Source organism: Physeter macrocephalus, chromosome 18 (assembly GCF_002837175.3).
Source record: "Physeter macrocephalus isolate SW-GA chromosome 18, ASM283717v5, whole genome shotgun sequence".
In the NCBI taxonomy this organism is placed as follows: domain Eukaryota; kingdom Metazoa; phylum Chordata; class Mammalia; order Artiodactyla; family Physeteridae; genus Physeter; species Physeter macrocephalus.
In genome coordinates this window covers 47750540-47770066 of record NC_041231.1, presented here as the reverse complement: position 1 = coordinate 47770066, position 19527 = coordinate 47750540, and the positions used below count along the sequence as shown (strand labels likewise).

Sequence of the window (19527 nt, the reverse complement as noted above, 5' to 3'; positions counted from 1 at the left end):
ATGTAATGAAGCCTCAATAGAAAACCCTCACCAAAGGAGTAGGAGAGCTTCTGGGTTGGTGAACATGTAGAGGTGCTGGAAGGGTGACACACCTGGAGAGGGCATAGAAGTTCCATGGCCTTTTCCACATACCTGGCCCTATATATCCCTTCCATCTACCTGTTGCTGAGTTGTGTCCTTTGATAATAAACCAGTGATCTAGTAAGTAAACTGTTTTCCTGAGTTCTGTGAGCCACTCTAACAAATTATTGAAACCTAGGAGGGGGTTGTGGGAACCTCCATTTTATAGTCGGTCTGTCAGAAGCACAGGTGACAGCCTGGACTTGTGATTGGCATCTGAAGTGGGGCCAGTCTTATGGTACTGAGCCCTTCACCTGTGGGATCTGATGCTATCTCCAAGTAGATAAGGTTAGAATTGAGTTGAATTGTAGGACAGCCAGTTGGTGTCAGAGAATTGCTAAGTATTAGGGAAAAACTCACATTTGGTGACCAGAAGTGAAGTACTGAGAGCACTAATAGTAGAGAGGAACAGAAGAGTTTTTCCTGTACAGTTGTTTCTACTGAAACAACTCTCTCAAGCTGCCTTGTTTCTTTGTAAGTTTTATAATCCGTGAGTGTGTGTGAGCCCATAATCACTGGAATCCTATCGGGGGAATTCTTTGAGTCTAGAGAGGATCTCCACTTGCTTCTTTAAAGTACTAGGGGGCTTGACCATCCTAGGCCCGTGTTAAATTTAAATTGTCAGCTTGTTTATTTCAAATTTTGCAAATACTGGCATTCAGGAACCAACCCCACACAAGGGCCAGCCTAGGTTCACAGATTCATGGAGGATAATTTTCCCCTTCCTCAGAATCAAGACCACGCTGAGACAGGTGTGTTTCCTTGCATTTTTCCTTGGCAAAGAGGGTTTCTCCTGGTTTACTTTTTACTAAATGTGTAGCACTTTGTGAATCATAGCTTTGTATGGAGTGGAGAGAAGACTCTCTCTAACTCTCCCCAGGCCTGATGTCTTGTCTGCCTCATATCTATGGCTGCAGGGGCCTCTGACGGCCAGCAATGTCAGCTCTCACTCACATTCCTGCCCTTCTTCCCACCCCTACTCCATCCCCGGTCTCTGAGGACTTCCTTCATTTTCTTACAAGGTCGTGCACGCATTTAAAATTATGCTCCTTACATAAGCATTTTTATCTAGCATTTTCAGTTGCTTCATAATAGAAGGGTTTTAGAATTTCTAATCTTCCATTTTGCCAGAAACAGAAATCGCATCTTTTTCTGAACTCCTCACAGAGCTAAGTAAAGATGATAAAGTATCACATACACCCCCCAGCAAGCAAACTACCAAGATTGTTTGCCTCTTTAAAGGGAATAAGAGGTTGGATATTATCCACATTAAGGTGTCTTGGGGATAATATTGCTCTGGAGAGCTTCACCAATAAACACTTGGAGGAAAACAGCATCATCAGGAAAAGATTCCATAAACTACATTCCTGGGAGAATTTTCTTCCTGGAACAGGGACAAGAACTTGCATCCAACTGTCGGGGGAGGTTTCTCTAAACACTCCATTGGAGATGAAAAAAACGCTCCATTGAAGAGCATAATGGTAATAATTGTTACAACAGCTTAAAGTTTCGTAAAGGGCATTGTTTACAAAGTACTTCTATGATGCTTATTTTGTGCTCCTTTTGACGGATGTTCCAAAAAGGCCCCTGGGTTAAGGAGCTATAGGTGGGAGCACTAGAGCATCTCCTCTGGGGTCAGAAGCCCTGCACCAACAACAGTACAATGAAGCGTTTTTGAGGAAGGCTTTAACAAGCCACTTGGAATTAAAGAACCTCTGCTTTCTCCCTTGGCTGCGTTTAGCTTCATCATATAAACTGAGCTCTATGGGGAGACTGGGACTCTTTCAGGGTCACTGGTATTTGCTAACCTCAGAGTTCCCATGGTCCTGACCATCCAGTACATCAACCAAAGTTCATCAGAGTTCATGTCCAGCACCCTCGCATTCCCAGTAACAGCCCATCCCCCAGGCTCTTAAAGCAGAAGTGGGTTGTAGGGAGACACCATCCAACAGGGAATGCTGTGAACCTCCCCCAGTCCCTCCATGATCCTACCACACAGTGGACGCCTTTCAAACAGCAGGCTCTCCACAGCCTGGGACACCTCTGGTGCAGGGACAATGGCCTTGTTGGATGAAACTCTAGCTCTAAGCAGAGAGATCAGAGGCACCTGGTCATCAGTGGGCTCCACCATTGATCTTTCTGAGCAGGTTTGGGTAGAATCAGTATTTGCAAGATTGTTGAGAATGAGCTATTGCCACGCTGCATGCTCCACATGGCATGGGATTTTTTTTTTTAATTGAAGTATAGTTGATTTTATAATGTGTTAGTTTCTGGTGTACAGCAAAGTGATTCAGTTATATATATATATACTTTTTCATATTCTTTTCCATTATGGTTTATTTTAAGATATTGAATATAGTTCCCTGTGCTATACAGTAGGACCTTGTTGTTTATCCATTCTGTATATAATAGTTTGCATCTACTAATCCCAAATTCCCAATCCATCCTTCCCCCATCCCCCCTCCTCCTTGGCAACCACAAGTCTGTTCTCTATGTCTGTGAGTCTGTTTCTGTTTTGTAGATAAGTTCATTTGTGTCATATTTTAGATTCCACATATAAGTGATATCATTTGGTATTTGTCTTTCTTTTTCTGACTTACTTCACTTAGTATGATAATCTCTAGGTCCATCCATGTTGCTGCAAATGGCATTATTTCATTCTTTTTTATGGCTGAGTAGTATTCCATTGTTTATATACACCACATCTTCTTTATCTATTTCTCTGTCAATGGACATTTACGTTGCTTCTATGTCTTGGCTATTGTGAATAGTGCTGCTGTGAACATAGGGGTGCATGTATCTTTTTGAATTACAGTTTTCTCCAGATATATGCCCAGGAGTGGGATTGCTGGATTATATGATGACTCTATTTTTAGTTTTTTAAGGATCTTTATTCTTTCAATGCTCTGATTCTTGACATCAAAAATGAGGGACATGGGCTTCCCTGGTGGCTCAGTGGTTGAGAGTCCGCCTGCCGATGCAGGGGACGCAGGTTCGTGCCCCCGTCCGGGAAGATCCCACATGCCGCGGAGCAGCTGGGCCCGTGAGCCATGGCCACTGAGCTTGCGCGTCCGGAGCCTGTGCTCCGCAACGGGAGAGGCCACAACAGTGAGAGCCCGCATACCACAAAAAAAAAAAAAAAAAAAAAAAAAAAAAAAAATGAGGGACATTCATTTATCTGTCCTTATTCAAAATCTTCAGTTCTTCTCAATCTTGCCTAATATAATAAAACCTCAGGGAATTTTTGGCCTTTTTCCTGACACCCTGACATGATCCAGAGGTGGATATAATCCAAGGCATGATTATAAATAATCACCTAAAATTTTGATGTTCGGTTCTTATTTACCTTCTAAACTTATCACAATTCCAGTTTTGAACAGAACACAAATATTACAAAAAAGTGAGGCACATACAAAAAGTAAGCAAACCAACGATACACACTACTGTATATAAAATAAACAACAAGGATTACTGTATAGCCCAGTAATACTGAAGAAGTATATTCAGTGTCTTGTAATAACTTATAATGGAAAAGAATCTGAAAACATGGATATATATATATGAATCACTTTGCTGTACACCTGAAACTAACACGATATTGTAAATCAACTATACTTCAATTAAAAAAAAAGTAAAAAATAGTAAAAGCAGCCTAAACGTCTACTGACTCATGAATGAATAAATAAAATGTGGTATATCCATACAATGGAATATTACCCAGCAATAATAAGGAATAAAGTACTGATACATGCTACAACATGGATGAAACCTGAAAACATTATAAAATAATGTTAAATAAAAAGACCACATATTCTATGATTCCATTTATATGACATGTCCAGAATAGACAAAAAGACAGAAAATAGATCAGTGGTTGCCTAGAGCCAGGGGATGGGGGAGGGTGGAGTCAAAAGGATAGAGAGTGACTGTTAATGAGTCTTTTCTTTGGAGGATAGTGAAAATGTTCTAAAATTATATTGTGAGATGGTTGCACAACTCTTAAGTATGCTTAAAACCATTGTAATATACAATTTAAATAGATGAACTTTATGGTATATAAATTATATCTCAATAAAGCTGTTTAAAAATAAATTTTTTTTTTTAAGTAAGCAAACCAAGATCATTTACACATATGAGGAAGCTAGGGTTCAGAGCAGGTAAGTAATTTACTCCAGGTCACACAGACCCAGAGTCACAGGTCAGGACACAAACTCAGGCCAACTGTACCCAAATCCTCTGACTTTGCCAGTATACCATGATGCTTCCTCACTTTGGGTAGCTCAGTTCTTCCATATAACTTCATCTTGTGAGGTAAAATGACCCTGATATAACCTTCCTGGATAGTATGGAAAGGCCAAGATTTCACCATGATGCAACAGCTGGGGTTAGCATCATGTTTATCAAAAGAAGGGTGACATGGCAGGGTGGGGCGGCTGGAGAGGTCTCTTCGTGAAGTGATTATTTGTCTTTGATTCATTTTCCTTTTGGACTTTTTTCACCTTTCAGACTTCCTATTAATCTGAATTAGGACACACACACACACACACACACACACACACACCCCTGAATAATCTAAGAGAAATGTGTTCTAAGGAGGCCAGAGAAGTTGCTCTAAACAGAGCCTCAGCATTTCAGGGGTCAGTGCCTATCCTAAGGGGCATGTGGGAGAAACACAGGCAGCCAGCTGAGGACTCTGTCCAGATAAACCCACAGCCTAGATAAGCAGAGGTCAGATAAACCAGGCTTCCCCGTGCTCAGCTGCCTCTCCCAGGCAAGGTGGCCAAGGGTCAGAGAACAAAACCCACACCTGTCCCCAGGCCTGATCCAGTTCCTCCAATCATTCAGGCAATGGCTTATCAAGAATCAGGCCTGGATATACCCTGAGAAAACCATAATTGAAAAAGAGTTATGTACTACAATGTTCATTGCAGCTCTATTTACAGTAGCCAGGACACAGAAGCAACCTAAGTGTCCATTGACAGATGAGTGGATAAAGAAGATGTGGCACATATATACAATGGAATATTACTCAGCCATAAAAAGAAACAAAATTGAGTTATTTGTAGTGAGGTGGATGGATCTAGAGTCTGTCATACAGAGTGAAGTAAGTCAGAAAGAGAAACCTAGAGGGGTGGGATAGGGTGGGTGGGAGGGAGACGCAAGAGGGAGGGGATATGGGTACGCATGAATACGTGGAGCTGATTCACTTTGTTATAAAGCAGAAACTAACACACCATTGTAAAGCAATTATACTCCAATAAAGATGTTAAAAAAAAAAAAGTACAGTGACAGATGGACTTTCAAAACCTAAAAAAAAAAAAAAACAAAGAGAAGAATCAGGCCTGGATGGTGGCGCAGTGGTTAAGAATCTGCCTGCCAATGTAGGGGTTCGAGCCCTGGTCCAGGAAGATCCCACGTACTGTGGAGCAGCTAAACCCGTGTGCCACAACTACTGAGCCTGTGCTCTAGAGCCCGTGAGCCACAACTACTGAGCCCGCGCACCACAACTACTGAAGCCTGTGCACCTAGAGCCTGGGCTCCGCAATAAGAGAAGCCACCGCAATGAGAAGCACACGCACCGCAACGAAGAGTAGCCCAGGCTTGCCACAACTAGAGAAAGCCTGCACGCAGCAACGAAGACCCAATGCAGCCAAAATTAAATAATTAAATAAATAAATTTATATATATAAAAAAAAGAATCAGGCCTTTTAATTAGATTGAGCCTCGACCAGGAGCCAAGAATTCAACTCTCATCCCCACCCTCCACTGACTCACCAGCCACAGGACCTCTTCTCTCTTCTGTCTCGCTTCCCCACAGCCCTCCCAGAAGGTAGAGATGGTGCCCAGAGGCCTTCCTCACAGGGCCACAATAAGGTATGTGATAAAAATAAAAGCTGCAACTGACATTCATGAAGACCTACTATGTGCCATATTCTTCGCATTCATGATCTTAGCCTGCGAACAACTTTCTGAGGTGTTATTACCCTCTTTGTACACATAAGGAAGCTAAAGCTCAGGGCTTTGGATAACTTGCCTCTGGTCACAAGGACTTGGATTTGAACCCAGGTATATTTGGCTCAAAACCCTCTATGCCGCGGTGGCTGACTATTATTCCCACCTTCCTCACATCAGTTTCTTTCCCCAGAGAAGAGCTGCAGGTCCACTGGGTGACTGGCTTTCTCACTTTTCTCTCCCTTCTCTCTCCTTCCTCCATTCACCCCTCCACCCTCTCCCCCACTAGTGGGCTTTTAATGTTGGAATTGGGGGTTGAGATCCAACTTTGGTGGGAGGTCAAGCCCATCAGTCCCTCATTCATCCCACTGTGGGTTTGGGAGACCATGTGATTATTTATTTTTCAGATGGCGCCCGTGTTCTCTGCAGAGGCACAGATGGAAAAGGATTCATAAGAGGATTTTCCGAGCATGTGTTTGTGATGTGTTTTGTTACGTCCACAGCATGCAGAATTTAGGAGCATTTGAGAAGTCAGCCCCCACTGCAAATCACCTTCAGTGATTCTCCGCTGCCAGCTCTCCGTGATGCCCAGGTGCTTCTGCCAAATCCAGGGATATTTAGCACGAACACTCCCTGCAATATCTGCAAAATAATGTGAAAGGAAGAGGGGCATCCCTGGCCTCAGCCGCTGTGAACACACAGAGCCTAGGGTGCCGGCCATGCCCTCGCACTTCCCCCTTTTCCCAGTCTGGCTACTGAGATCTTTCTCATGCGCTCTCAGGGATCTGAGCCAGATCTGTGTGTCAATGGTGCCCTTTGTACAAAACTGAGAATTTCCAGGACACACAGAGCCTCCCACTTCTGAGACTCAAAGACTTGAGTATAAATTCTGGGAGGTTCAATGAGACGAAATGGCCCCCAATATTCTTATGTCCGCAACATCTGCCTTATTGGGTTTGGCCTGAATCAAACCTGCCTCAGAGCCCAGGACAGTTTCGGAAAATAAATAGTGTTTAAGGAAGGTCTAAATCTTTTGGGGGCGTAACTACAAAGACCCTCTAAGAGGCTGTGGCAGGGTGAAGTGACTTCTTTTACCCTAGTCCTACCCTTTCACCACCCCATTCAACCCACTAGGAGAAAAACCTAGGGGTTACAGGACACTTATCTGGAGCCAAGACCCTTCATAGTCAGTTAATTCCAGAAATCTCCATAGTGCAACTCAGAATGAGAAGGGATGGAATAGTAAGAATAGAGTTATAATGGACAAGAAATAAAGGCAGCATTTTGTTTATGTGGGGATTAGTCATATTTTCATGTAAAACTGAAGGAAATGAATTCTCACCGTGGTGAAGTGTATTTGTTCTTAAGTTACCTTAGAAGGAAACAAGCAACAACCCAGGTTGAAGCCCTTTCCCCACTAACATTCCGTATTAGTCAGGGTTCTGCAGAGAAACAGAACCAATAGGGTGTGTGGCGTGTGTGTGTGTGTGTGTGTGTGTGTGTGTGTGTGTGTTTGCACAGAGAGAGAGAGAGCTTTTACTTTAAGAAATTAGCTCATGCAATTGTGGCGGCTTGGAAAGTCCAGAATCTGCAGGGGGCACTGACAGGCTGGAGACCCAGGGAAGAGTTGCAGTTTGAGTCCAGATGTGGTCTGCTGGCAGGATTTCCCCTTTCCCTGGGGAGCTCAGCCTTCTTCTATTAAGGTCAACATTGCTACTTCCATTTTCTGCCCCACCGCACAGTTCATGCAGAACCAGAGTACATTCCCATCTTTGACAGAACAAAAGGACCCAGCCAGCTAGAAGCAAAACTCCTTACTGACATTGAGCAGACCCCTGAGACTGGAGTGCTGGGAATGGGTCATCAGGGGATGAGAGGGGTCCAGAGGAACAATAGGACGTATGGGTCTAAGGGGGACACAGCCCACCCCACCATAAACCTAGCAGTGAGGGCTCATGCATGAACAGCACCTGGACAAAGAGCACAGCATCCAATACACACTATGTTTTACACTTATGGGATCACACTCTCTGTATGGCTCTAGAACCACATAGCCAAAAATAATCTAGATCAGTTGATAGCTAACCAAACCCTCAGATATATGAGTGAGCCCACCCAACATCAGCAGAGCCACCAAGCCAACCACCCCTGATGCAAGAGCAGTAAATGCTCAGGGTCATAGTCCTCTGCAGTTTTGTGATTGTCATGCTTGTGACGTGGCATTTTTGTGGCAATAGATAACTGATACACCTACTTTCCAAGTCAAGGAAGGGGCTGACAAATTCAAATGTTGACAGGGAAAGGCAGGTACCATAATCCAGTGAAGAGGTAAAGTGGAGTCTGTATTAAACTGGAAAAAAAACACACCCATCTAAGGTGGACAGCTGGTACTCAGTTCCAACCAGTCACGCCAGGTGGAAATGTTGATTTAGCGTGGCTAAATTAATTTTTCAAGAGAGAAGGGGATTCAGATTTATTATGAAATGTATTATTTTAAATGTTATCAGTACATTTTATTTTCCTTGAAAAGTTGGGCAATAATAACAGAAATGCAAATTTAAACTATACTGAGATATAATTTCTCACCTATCCAAAAGATTAGCAAAAATCAAAAAGTTCAGCAATACACTCTGTTGGTGAAGCTTTGGGAAAAACAGCACCTTTACATATTGCTAGAAGGAATGCAAAATGGTATAACCCCCACGGAAGAGAATTTGGAGATATTTAGCAAAATTACATATTCATTTACCCTTTGATCCAATAATCATACTTCTTGGAATCTATTTCAAATATATACTGGCAAAACTACAAAAGAGATATATGCACAAGGCCACTAATTGTAATAGCTAAGACAGAAAACAACTGAAATGCCACAATCTGGGACTGGTTGAATAAATTACGTGCATCCTTATGATAGAGTAATATATAACTATGATAAGGAATGAGGAATATCTCCATCTTCTACTATGGAGTAATTTCCAAGATACATCATTAAAGTGATTTTTTAAAATTAATTTATTTTTTATTTATTTATTTTTGGCTGCATTGGGTCTTTGTTGCTGCGTGCTGGCTTTCTCTAGTTGCGGCCGGCTGGGGCTACTCTTTGTTGCGGTGCGCAGGCTTCTCATTTCAGTGGCTTCCCTTGTTGCGGTGCGTGGGTTCTAGGCCTGCAGGCTTCAGTAGTTGTGGCATGCAGGCTCAGTAGTTGTGGCGCACGGGCTTAGTTGCTCCGCGGCATGTGGGATCTTCCCGGACCAGGGCTCGAACCCGTGTCCCCTGAATTGGCAGGTGGATTCTTAACCACTGCGCCACCAGGGAAGCCCTAAAGTGATTATTTTAACTGCAGAAAAATGTGTATCATATTCTACTATTTCTATAATAAAGGAAGAGATATATAGATATAAATATATACAGATTTAATTCTATTTTTCAGTTGAAGAATAAACCACAAAAAGTTTTAAGGGTTTTCTATAGGAGAAAGGAAGGTATAGAGTGGGTGAGACAGGGATAGAAGCTAGACTTACTTGCATGTATTTTGTTTTTTAGATATGTCTTTGATGCTATGTAATTCTTTTACATATATTAAGACAAAATTAATTTTTTTTTTTTGGCCACGCTGCACAGCATGCAGGATCTTAGCTCCCCCACCCAGGGATTGAACCTGTGCCCCTTGCAGTGGAAGCACAGAGTCTTAACCACTGGACCACCAGGGAAGTCCCAGACAAAATTAAATTTTAAAATATTAATCCCAAATATAAAATGAAATAAATGAACCTAACTGTGTATCCATTTTGGTAGCAAAACTACACAGAGAGAAGCTATAGTAATTTGGCTGCACACTCCTAGCTCCTGTGGGATACATCCTTAAATACAAAAAGAACTGTAAAAACAACAAAGTAACTGTCTTCAGTAATGCTATTGATGGTGATAGTGTGTGGTTCTGCTATTCTAAAACTGTCATATGGGTAATGTAATATGGGATAAAACTATTGAATAATTACATGATATTTTATCATCCACGGTGTTTTTGAGAACAAAGATTCTGGGTGTGGGAAGAAGGAAATGCAGGTGTTAAGAGTTGAGGAAAAACCATATAATCCTGAAACTGAAAAGGAAGTATTGGTTCAAATTCATAATGTATTTCATGATTGATTAACTAGATAGCTAGATAGACAGGTGGATAGATAGGTACTCCCTATATTTCCTAGTTCTGTCCACTTAAGAGGACTGGAAACAGTGACAATGCTGATAGCACTGAGCACCCTTAGCACTCATATCAGGGTCTCTATATACCATTTCCCAAGAAAAGGAACCAAAGCTGCCTGGAGAAATAGCTAATTCCAGGTCTGGAACTGGAAATAAATAAAGAGGAGCATAAACACCTAATTGTATCAGAAAGAAAATTATCAAAGACTACTGGGGTTATGCCAACTTGAAAAAAAAACTCCCACTGGCCAAAAATGGGACAATTTGAGCACCCGTAATAATAATCTTAAAAATAAATAATTAAATAGTAAATAATAAAATGAATCATAATAATCATTGCAAGTGAATTCAAACATGTCAACTATGATTAAATCCGTGGATTCATAATGATTCTTTAATAAGAGAATTGGAAAAATGTGTATTTTGATGGATATTCCATAATATTAAGGAATCTAGAAGCAATAATGGTAACTGAGGTTATGGTTTTAGAAGAGTTCTTATATTTTAGAGATGAATACAGTCAATCCTCATTATTCACAGATTCTATATTTGTGAATTTCCATACTCACTAAAATTTACTGGTAACCCCCAAATCAATACCCTCAGTGTTTCTGTGGTCATTCACAAACTTGTGAAGAGTGGCAAAAACCTTGAGTCACCTACCCTGCACATTCCAAGCTGAGGTTGATCAAGGGGCCTCTGCCTTCTTGTTTCAGCCTTCATACTATAAAAAAGTGTCCTTTCTGTGATCTATTTAATGTCACATTGTTCACATTTGTGTGCCACTTCTTGTTGGTAATTTCACTGTTTAAGATGGCCCCCAAATTATGTCCTGAAACGATGTTCCTAAGAGCAAGAAGGCTGTGATGTGCCTTATGGAGAATATATGTCTGTTAGATAAACTTGGTTCAGTCATGAGTTATGATGCTGTTGGCCATGAGTTCAATGTTAATGAATCAATAATGTATATTAAATAAGTTGTCTCTAAACAAAAACACACATAAAACAAGGTTATGTATTTATCGGTGGATGAAAATGTGGCCAGAGGCTCACAGAAACCTACTCCAGTATTTCCCCTGGGAGTAACGGTTCAGTGTTGACTAATTCAGTGTTCATGGTGACTTTATGGAACCTAACTACCACAAACAACAAGAATCGACTCTATTAAAATAGTCGCAGATTATATGGAGCAAAAATACTATGCAACATGAATAAAATATATCTGTTGGCCTGGATTTGGCCCGCAGGACCCAACTCTCAGTCTCTGATCTATTTCAGTCTAACCACTACACGGGACAGAAATTTTTTCAATCATTCCCCTACTGACAGACATTTGAGTTGCTTTCTGTTTTTCACTCTTATGATCAATGCTGCAGTGAACATCTGCACATGTGCAACAGTTTCTCTTGAGAAGACGTGGAGAACTGTAACTGCTGAATCACAGGGTGTGCACGTTTTACATTTTAATAGATGCTGCCAAATGGCCTCCAAAGTGGCTGTACCAATTAATGCTCCCACCAACAGTGTGTGCATGTCTGGATTTCCCACACTCTTGCCAATGCTTAATTCCACAAGTATTTTTGGAATCTGGATCCTGTGTGAGGCACTAATGAGGTGACGGGGGTAGAGAGGAAGCAAAGCAAGATGTAAGCTCCATAAGACATGGTGTCACAGCCCAAAGACAAGGTGCTCATCCTCTCCAGAGATTCACCCAAGATTCACAGAACAGAATGGTGGGAATAAAGAACAAGCAGAGGATTTTTGAACCTTATGCAGTGCCCCACTCCTCTTAAAACAATAATCCATAAAAATGAATTAATTAGCTTTGAAGTGCCAATATGTGCTATGTCTAGCCCAAGACTGTGTCAAGGGCAAATCTGTTTCATTTTTTAAATAAATTACATTTTTTTCTTATTATATATGGATATCTATTTGACTATGTGTATCAAAAAAAGGGGGGAATCCTTTAAACGTGCATGCTACTTAGCCAGGCAATTCTTTTCAGAATGGTGGGAATAAAGAACAAGCAGAGGATTTTTGAACCTTATGCAGTGCCCCACTCCTCTTAAAACAATAATCCATAAAAATGAATTAATTAGCTTTGAAGTGCCAATATGTGCTATGTCTAGCCCAAGACTGTGTCAAGGGCAAATCTGTTTCATTTTTTAAATAAATTACATTTTTTTCTTATTATATATGGATATCTATTTGACTATGTGTATCAAAAAAAGGGGGGAATTCTTTAAACGTGCATGCTACTTAGCCAGGCAATTCTTTTTTTTTTTTTTTTTTAATAAATTTATTTATTTACTTTTTGCTGCATGGGGTCTTCGTTGCTGTGTTCGGGCTTTCTCTAATTGCGGCCGGTGGGGGCTACTCTTCATTGCGGTGCGCGGGTTTCTCATCGCGGTGGCTTCTCTTTGTTTCGGAGCACAGGCTCTAGGCACACAGGCTTCAGTAGTTGTGGCACACGGGCTCAGTAGTTGTGGTGCACGGGCTTAGTTGCTCCCCAGCATGTGGGATCTTCCCAGACCAGGGATACGAACCCGTGTTCCCTGCATTGGCAGGCGGCTTCTTAACCACTGCACCATCAGGGAAGTCCCTAGCCAAGCAATTCTTTTCTGCATATATCTTAGGGAAATTATTTGAAAAACTGCAAACATTTAAGCACAGGGTGTTCATTTGTAGCAATGTTTAATATCCCCCATGAAGTAAACTACCCAAGTGTTCAAAAATAGAGAATTTAACAGTTAAATATATCAAACACTTTTGAACTGTTAGTTCAATAAAGTGTTAAATAAATGGAATTGTTAGGAAGTATTATGCAGCCAGCAGAAATGATTTATTTGTTGTCATGGAAAGATACTTGGAAAGTAGTATTGTTTTTTAAAAAAGCCACCAGTGTGCACCCATTTGTTCATTCCCTCACCAAGTGCATGCTGAGCACCTACCGTGCTGGGTGCTGGAGACAAAGTCATAACACATGCAGGCAGAGTCCTTGCTTTGGGGATCCAAACTGTCTTGTACCTCTTGACTGCACTATGGACTACACAGACAGGCTTCTCCAGCCTGGATCTGAGCACACGACTAATTCTTTGCTATTAAGCTCTTTGTGATTTCACGAGCACTAATGGATTGATTGCTTCTAATTCTTACACCATGTATAACTATGCTCCACTCGCTTAAAGTTTCTCCTTTCCAGTATCGTGGTACTTAGACTCATGGGAAGACAGGTTATCTTAACCACAGAACCAGCAGAGCAGACTTCCCTTTCCCAACACCACTCTCCGAGGGAAAGCATCTAAAATAGTGGCAATACCGTGCCCGAGGGGTGAAAACAGTCCAGGCTCAGAGTCCCTGTTTTGCTTTCTTGGCACCTGCCTTACCGTCTCCCCACCTCTGTGTGTTCCCATCAGTAAGACGAGCAGGGAGGGTTGATGATAAATGAATCCCAACCACACAAGGGCTAAGATGATGCCTGGCACACGGTAGTTACCCTTCAGATATGAGCCCCCCTTCTCATCTTCTATTTTCCTGTCAAAGATTGGTTTCATCCACAGAAATCACTAGTATGAAAAGTAGACGAATGCGGAATTCGGCTGGGATGTTCTTTTCTTTCTATCTCATAACTTTGAGGAAAAGAGTGGTCTGGCTTACCCACAGGTTGTCTGAAAATGGTCACCAATACTGTCTGATGGTTAGCGAGTGACCCGACTCTAGAGGCACATATACATTCAAGGCTTCTCCCTTCTACAAATAGACGTCAGCACATGACACAGGTAAGTGTCTGCCCTTATCTACTTCCAAAACACAAGTCCCTTGTCGCTGCTTCCGATCTCTCCAGTGTATGAAATGGTGTGGGTGGGGGAAGGAGAACAGGAGTATAAAGAAGAGGACCTTAAAGGGAACCACAGGCACAAGACTCAGGACTGGGCAATCAGGCCATTCCATCCACCTGGCCCCCGTGATGGCTCAGAGATGTGCACATCAAGCCAGTGGTTTGCAATTTTAAGATTTGCTTGGATTTTCTTCTTTCTGCTAGGGTGGTTTAGTTGGGAGAATATAAGCCTGGGACTGCTGGGAACCGCTGTGTTAAGAAATTCTTCCTGGGAAGCAAGCAGAGCCAAGTGATGGGAGGAGAGAGATCAAATCCTAATGACATTGTTTGAGTCCTCTGGATCCAACCTTACCTGAAGCCAAATCTATGCCTGAGCACCAGTTATATAAGGCTAAATCAACCTCCCCCCCCACCTCTCTCTCTCTCTCTCTCTCTCTCTCTCTCTCTCTCTCTCAGTAGAGGCTCCTTCTAAAAGGATGCATATGCAAAGAGTTTATTTGACAAGCATCCCAGAACACACCAGCAGGAGACTGGGGAAGGGAGACAGGGAAGAGAAGATACATTACTGAGCAGGTAACTGCTAAAAGTCAACTTGTGCTCAGTCTTACTCAGGAACTCCGGGAGACCTCGTGGAGCACGTATTTCAGAGCCATCCCGCCTGAGGGGCAAGGGAGCTGGGGTATTGACCCACCTCTCTGCCTGTTGCTGTGTCAGGCTGCTCCTTGGGGGCCTTGGTACCCTTCATGGCTGACCCACAGTAAGAATGGGCAAAGCAGGCTCCTTGGGCAGCCATGGGGGCTGGCAGCAGGCAGTCAAAGTGGTCTGCCCTGTACCAAGGGGAAATGGGTGGAATCCTCTTGTTTTGTTGTGTATCCTTTTGGCGCCAGGTGGGGGGATGGGGGGCAGGTTAAGCTAGGCTTCCAGCCATTTGCCTAAATCATCCTGACTAATGTATGTAACACTTCCACCCAAGTCAGAAATCAGCTTAGGGTGTTCCTGGGATAGAAGAGCCCTAGATTTCTTCCTTGACCTAACCCCATCCCAGACATGACACCAGCCTGGTTACAGGAGGAACTCTTAGCAATGATCTCTTCTGTGCCTGCACACACGCAGGCACAGCACACTTGTTCATTCAGACATCCCTGAGTAGGAGCAATGGCCAACCCTGTACCCGTCCAGAGTCAGCCAATCCTCCAGGAAACAGCACTGTTCTTATGGCTCCCTGCTCCAGGCCGGGCCCTGGGCTCGGGTGACCACCCACAGTGACCACAACGGGCAACCAGCAGGCCCAGCCACCCTCTGGCTGCTGCCTACAGCAGCTGTCATGAGCTTATACCTGCAACGTGCCTCCAGGGGACAAAAACCTCCCACCAAGAGAGCCAGGGAACCGCTGGCCCCCTATGCTCTGAGGGGTAGGGGCCAGGAATCCAAGCTGTAGTCATAACAATTCTCTCTCCCACCACGGAGGGATGCCTGGGACAGAGGGAGAAAGGTGCAGTGCATGTGTCTTCTCCTACAAGTTTGCTTTGAGGTGATAAATATCTTTTGTTTCTATTGTGAGTGAGATCTTTCTTTTCCATTATTTTTCCTAAGTGGTTACTGTTGGAAATAAGAAAGCTATTGATTTTTGTACATTTATTTTGTGACTGGCTGCCTTACTGAACTCTCATTATTTCTAATAGTTTTTCCGTTCAATACTCCGAAAGCAAAAACATTTTAGGCGATGTGACAAAACTGACCAAAAAACATGTGAAATCAGCCACCATTCTATTTGTTCTGAGATGGATAAAAAAATCAAGATAGAAACAAAATCCCACTCAGGCTACCTGCGAGTAGTCTGTTCCCACCGACCCCATCCCAATGTTCCCGTGCCTCTCCCCTCACACCACCCCTGGGGAAAGCCTACTCGCCTGTGTTTTGTGTGTGTGTGTGTGTGTGTGTGTTTGGCCGCACCTCGCAACATACGGGATCTTAGTTCCCCAACCAGGGATCAAACCCGTGCCCCCTGCAGTGGAAGCACCTATTCTTAACCACTGGACCACCAGGGAAATCCTTCCCCTCTGTTCTGAAGAAAGTCTTTGAGACCCACACTCAGAAAAGTCCTTTGTTGGGGCAAACAGTCCAACCCTAAGCTTTTCTGGACTGTCAGGCTCGGGCAGGGGTCCTAGCCGTGAGGAGGGCCGTGACCTCCACGCCTGACCCAGCCTTTCACCCATCACTCCAGCTCCTCTCCAAGCAGCCCTGTAGCCTAACTGAGTACCTCCTGTGGGCCAGGTCTGGGAATGTGAGAGCCTCGCAGTCTTGGATATACATTTTGTTGTTGTCTCATTCTTTTCTTTGTAGGATGTAGCCACACAGGCAATGCCCTGCCCAGATGCCCTCCAATCCCTTTCACAGCTGCTGCGAAACCCCCTGGCTTCTGTGTGATCTGGCTTCTGATGCCTGCACCGGCGACTCCCATTGGAGGACTGCCCTCAGGCGACTACAGCTGCTTTGCCCGCACCTGCAGAGATCGGAAATGCCTGGGAGGTGATGTCCCCCCAAGGCAGCCCTGAGCCAGTGACTGACAGGTGCGGTTGTCTCAGGCTCGGAGATGGACTCAGAGCCCAGCGCTCCCCTGCAGGGGCAGGATGAAGCCACCTGCTGCGGGTCTACATCTGAGCTCTTGCCCTGCCTCTCCCAGACTCCCTGACCTATCCCCCAGGGAGCCCATCTTCAATGCATCACTGGCACGTAAGTCTTCATCTCATGGTTTGCTTCTGGGGAATCCAACCGAGACACAGAGCAAGCCTCTGACCCTCCACAGCCTTAGTTTCCCCATCTGTCAGGGTGGCAGAATTAGAAAGTCTCCTCAGAAAAGGGTTAGGATTCTGTTATAGACTGAATTGTGTCTCCCCAAAATTCATGTGTCGAAGTCCCAACCCCAATGTGACTGTATTTGAAGATGGGGCTTATGAAGGGGTAATTAAGGTTAAATGAGTTCATAAGAGTGGAGCCCTGATCCAAGAGGATCGTGTCCTTATAAGAAGAGACACCAGACCCCTCTCCCCCTACCCCATGCACATGCTGCAGGGAAAGGCCATGTGAGGACATAGAGAGATGGCAGCCTCCAAGCCAACAGCAGAGGTCTCAGAATGAAACTGAATATACTAGCATCTTGATCTTGGACTTCCAGCCTCCAGAACTGTGAGAAAATAAATATCTGTTGTTGAAGCCACCCAGCCTGTGGTATTTTGTTACAGAAGCCCGAGCTGAGTAATACAGATTCCTTCACCTGCTTTCTGGCTGGGATCCTGGAAAAGCCTCTTCTGCCTCATTCAGATGACCCCTCACCACAAAACAAAAGGACTGTGGCTCTGGGAGCAACTCTGCCTCACTCCAGGGAAAATAAAATAAAACTGAAGCCATAGACCAGAGGTCGGCAATTTTTTCTGTAAAGAGCCCGATAGGAGAGCTGGGAAGATGGCGGAAGAGTAAGACGCGAAGATCACCTTCCTCCCCACAGATACATCAGAAATACATCTACATATGGAACTGCTCCTATAGAACACCTACTGAATGCTGGTAGAAGACCTCAGACCTCCCAAAAGGCAAGAAACCCCCCACGTACCTGGGTAGGGCAAAAGAAAAAAGAATAAACAGAGACAAAGAATAGGGACGGGACCTGCACCAGTGGGAGGGAGTGTGAAGGAGGAAAGGTTTCCACACACTAGAAGCCCCTTCGCGGGCGGAGACTGCGGGGCGCGGAGGGGGGAAGCTTCAGAGCCACGGAGGAGAGCGCAGTAACAGGGTGCGGAGGGCAAAGCGGAGAGATTCCCGCACAGAGGATCGGTGCCGACCAGCACTCACCAGCCAGAGAGGCTTGTCTGCTCACCCGCCGGGGCGGGGGCTGGGAGCTGAGGCTCCGGCTTCGGTTGGATCCCAGGGAGAGGTCTGGAGTTGGCAGAGTGAAAACAGCCTGAAGGGGTTAGTGCACCACAGCTAGCCGGGAGGGAGTCCGGGAAAAAGTCTGGACCTACCGAAGAGGCAAGAGATTTTTTCTTCCCTCTTTGTTTCCTGGTGCGCGAAGAGAGGGGATTACGAGCGCTGCTTAAAGGAGCTCCAGAGACGGGCGCGAGCCGGGGCTAACAGTGCGGACCCCAGAGACGGGCCTGAGACGCTAAGGCCGCTGCTGCCGCCACCAAGAAGCCTGTGTGCGAGCACAGGTTACTCTCCACACCGCCCCTCCTGGGAGCCTGTGCAGCCCGCCACTGCCAGGGCCCCGGGATCCAGGAACAACTTCCCCAGGAGAACACACGGCGCGCCTCGGGCTGGGGCGAAGTCATGCCAGCCTCTGCCGCCGCAGGCTCGCCCCACATCCGTACCCCTCCCTCCCCACGGCCTGAGTGAGCCAGAGCCCCCGAATCAGCTGCTCCTTTAACCCCGTCCTGTCTGAGCGAAGAACACACGCCCTCAGGCGACCTACACACAGAGGGCCTGTGTGCGAGCACAGGTCACTCTCCACACCGCCCCTCCTGGGAGCCTGTGCAGCCCGCCACTGCCGGGGTCCCGGGATCCAGGAACAACTTCCCCAGGAGAACACACGGCGCGCCTCGGGCTGGGGCAAGAAATTTCTCCCAGCAGCCTCAAGAGCAGCGGATTAAATCTCCACAATCAACTTGATGTGCCCTGCCTGCATTGGTGGAAAATCTGAATAGACAATGAATCATCCCAAATTGAGGAGGTGGACTTTGAGAGCAAGATATATTATTTTTTCCCCTTTTCCTCTTTTTGTGAGTGTGTATGTGTATGCTTCTGTGTGAGATTTCGTCTGTATAGCTTTGCTTTCACCATTTGTCCTAGGGTTCTTTCCGTCCGTTGTTGTCTTTGTTTTTACTTAAAAAAATTTTTTTTCTTAATAATTATTTTTTATTTTAATAAAATTATTTTATCTTTCTTTATTTTATTTTATTTTATCTCCTTCCTTCCTTCCTTCCTTCCTTTCTTTCTTTCTTTCTACTTTTTTTCCCTTTTATTTTATTTTATTTTATTTTATCTCCTTCCTTCCTTCCTTCCTTCCTTTCTTTCTTTCTTTCTTTCTACTTTTTATCCCTTTTATTCTGAGCCGTGTGGATGAAAGGCTTTTCGTGCTGCAGCCAGGAGTCAGTGCTGTGCCTCTGAGGTGGGAGAACCAACTTCAGGACACTGGTCCACAAGAGACATCCCAGATCCACGTAATATCAAACAGCGAAAATCTCCCAGAATCTCCATCTCAATGCCAACACCCAGCTTCACTCAACGACCAGCAAGCTACAGTGCTGGACACCCTATGCCAAACAACTAGCAAGACAGGAACACAACCCCACCCATTAGCAGAGAGGCTGCCTAAAATCATAATAAGGCCACAGACACCCCAAAACACACCACCAGAC

At 44.5% G+C, this 19527-nt stretch overlaps 1 protein-coding gene across 5 annotated transcripts in view; it reads right to left on the bottom strand.

Moving 5' to 3' along the window:
• ZNF621 (zinc finger protein 621) overlaps positions 1 to 19527 on the bottom strand; it is a 115202-nt gene that overhangs the window by 44964 nt on the left and 50711 nt on the right. The window contains exon 6 of one of the 5 annotated variants that reach the window (XR_003676792.1): positions 75 to 92. The exons of 3 other annotated variants lie outside the window; for them this stretch is intronic. The gene's annotated coding sequence lies outside the window, so the exon portion shown is untranslated. Of the gene's footprint in view, positions 1 to 74; positions 93 to 12413; positions 12910 to 19527 lie in introns of those variants that run through there. One more of the 5 variants, XR_003676790.2, reaches the window with a different exon arrangement.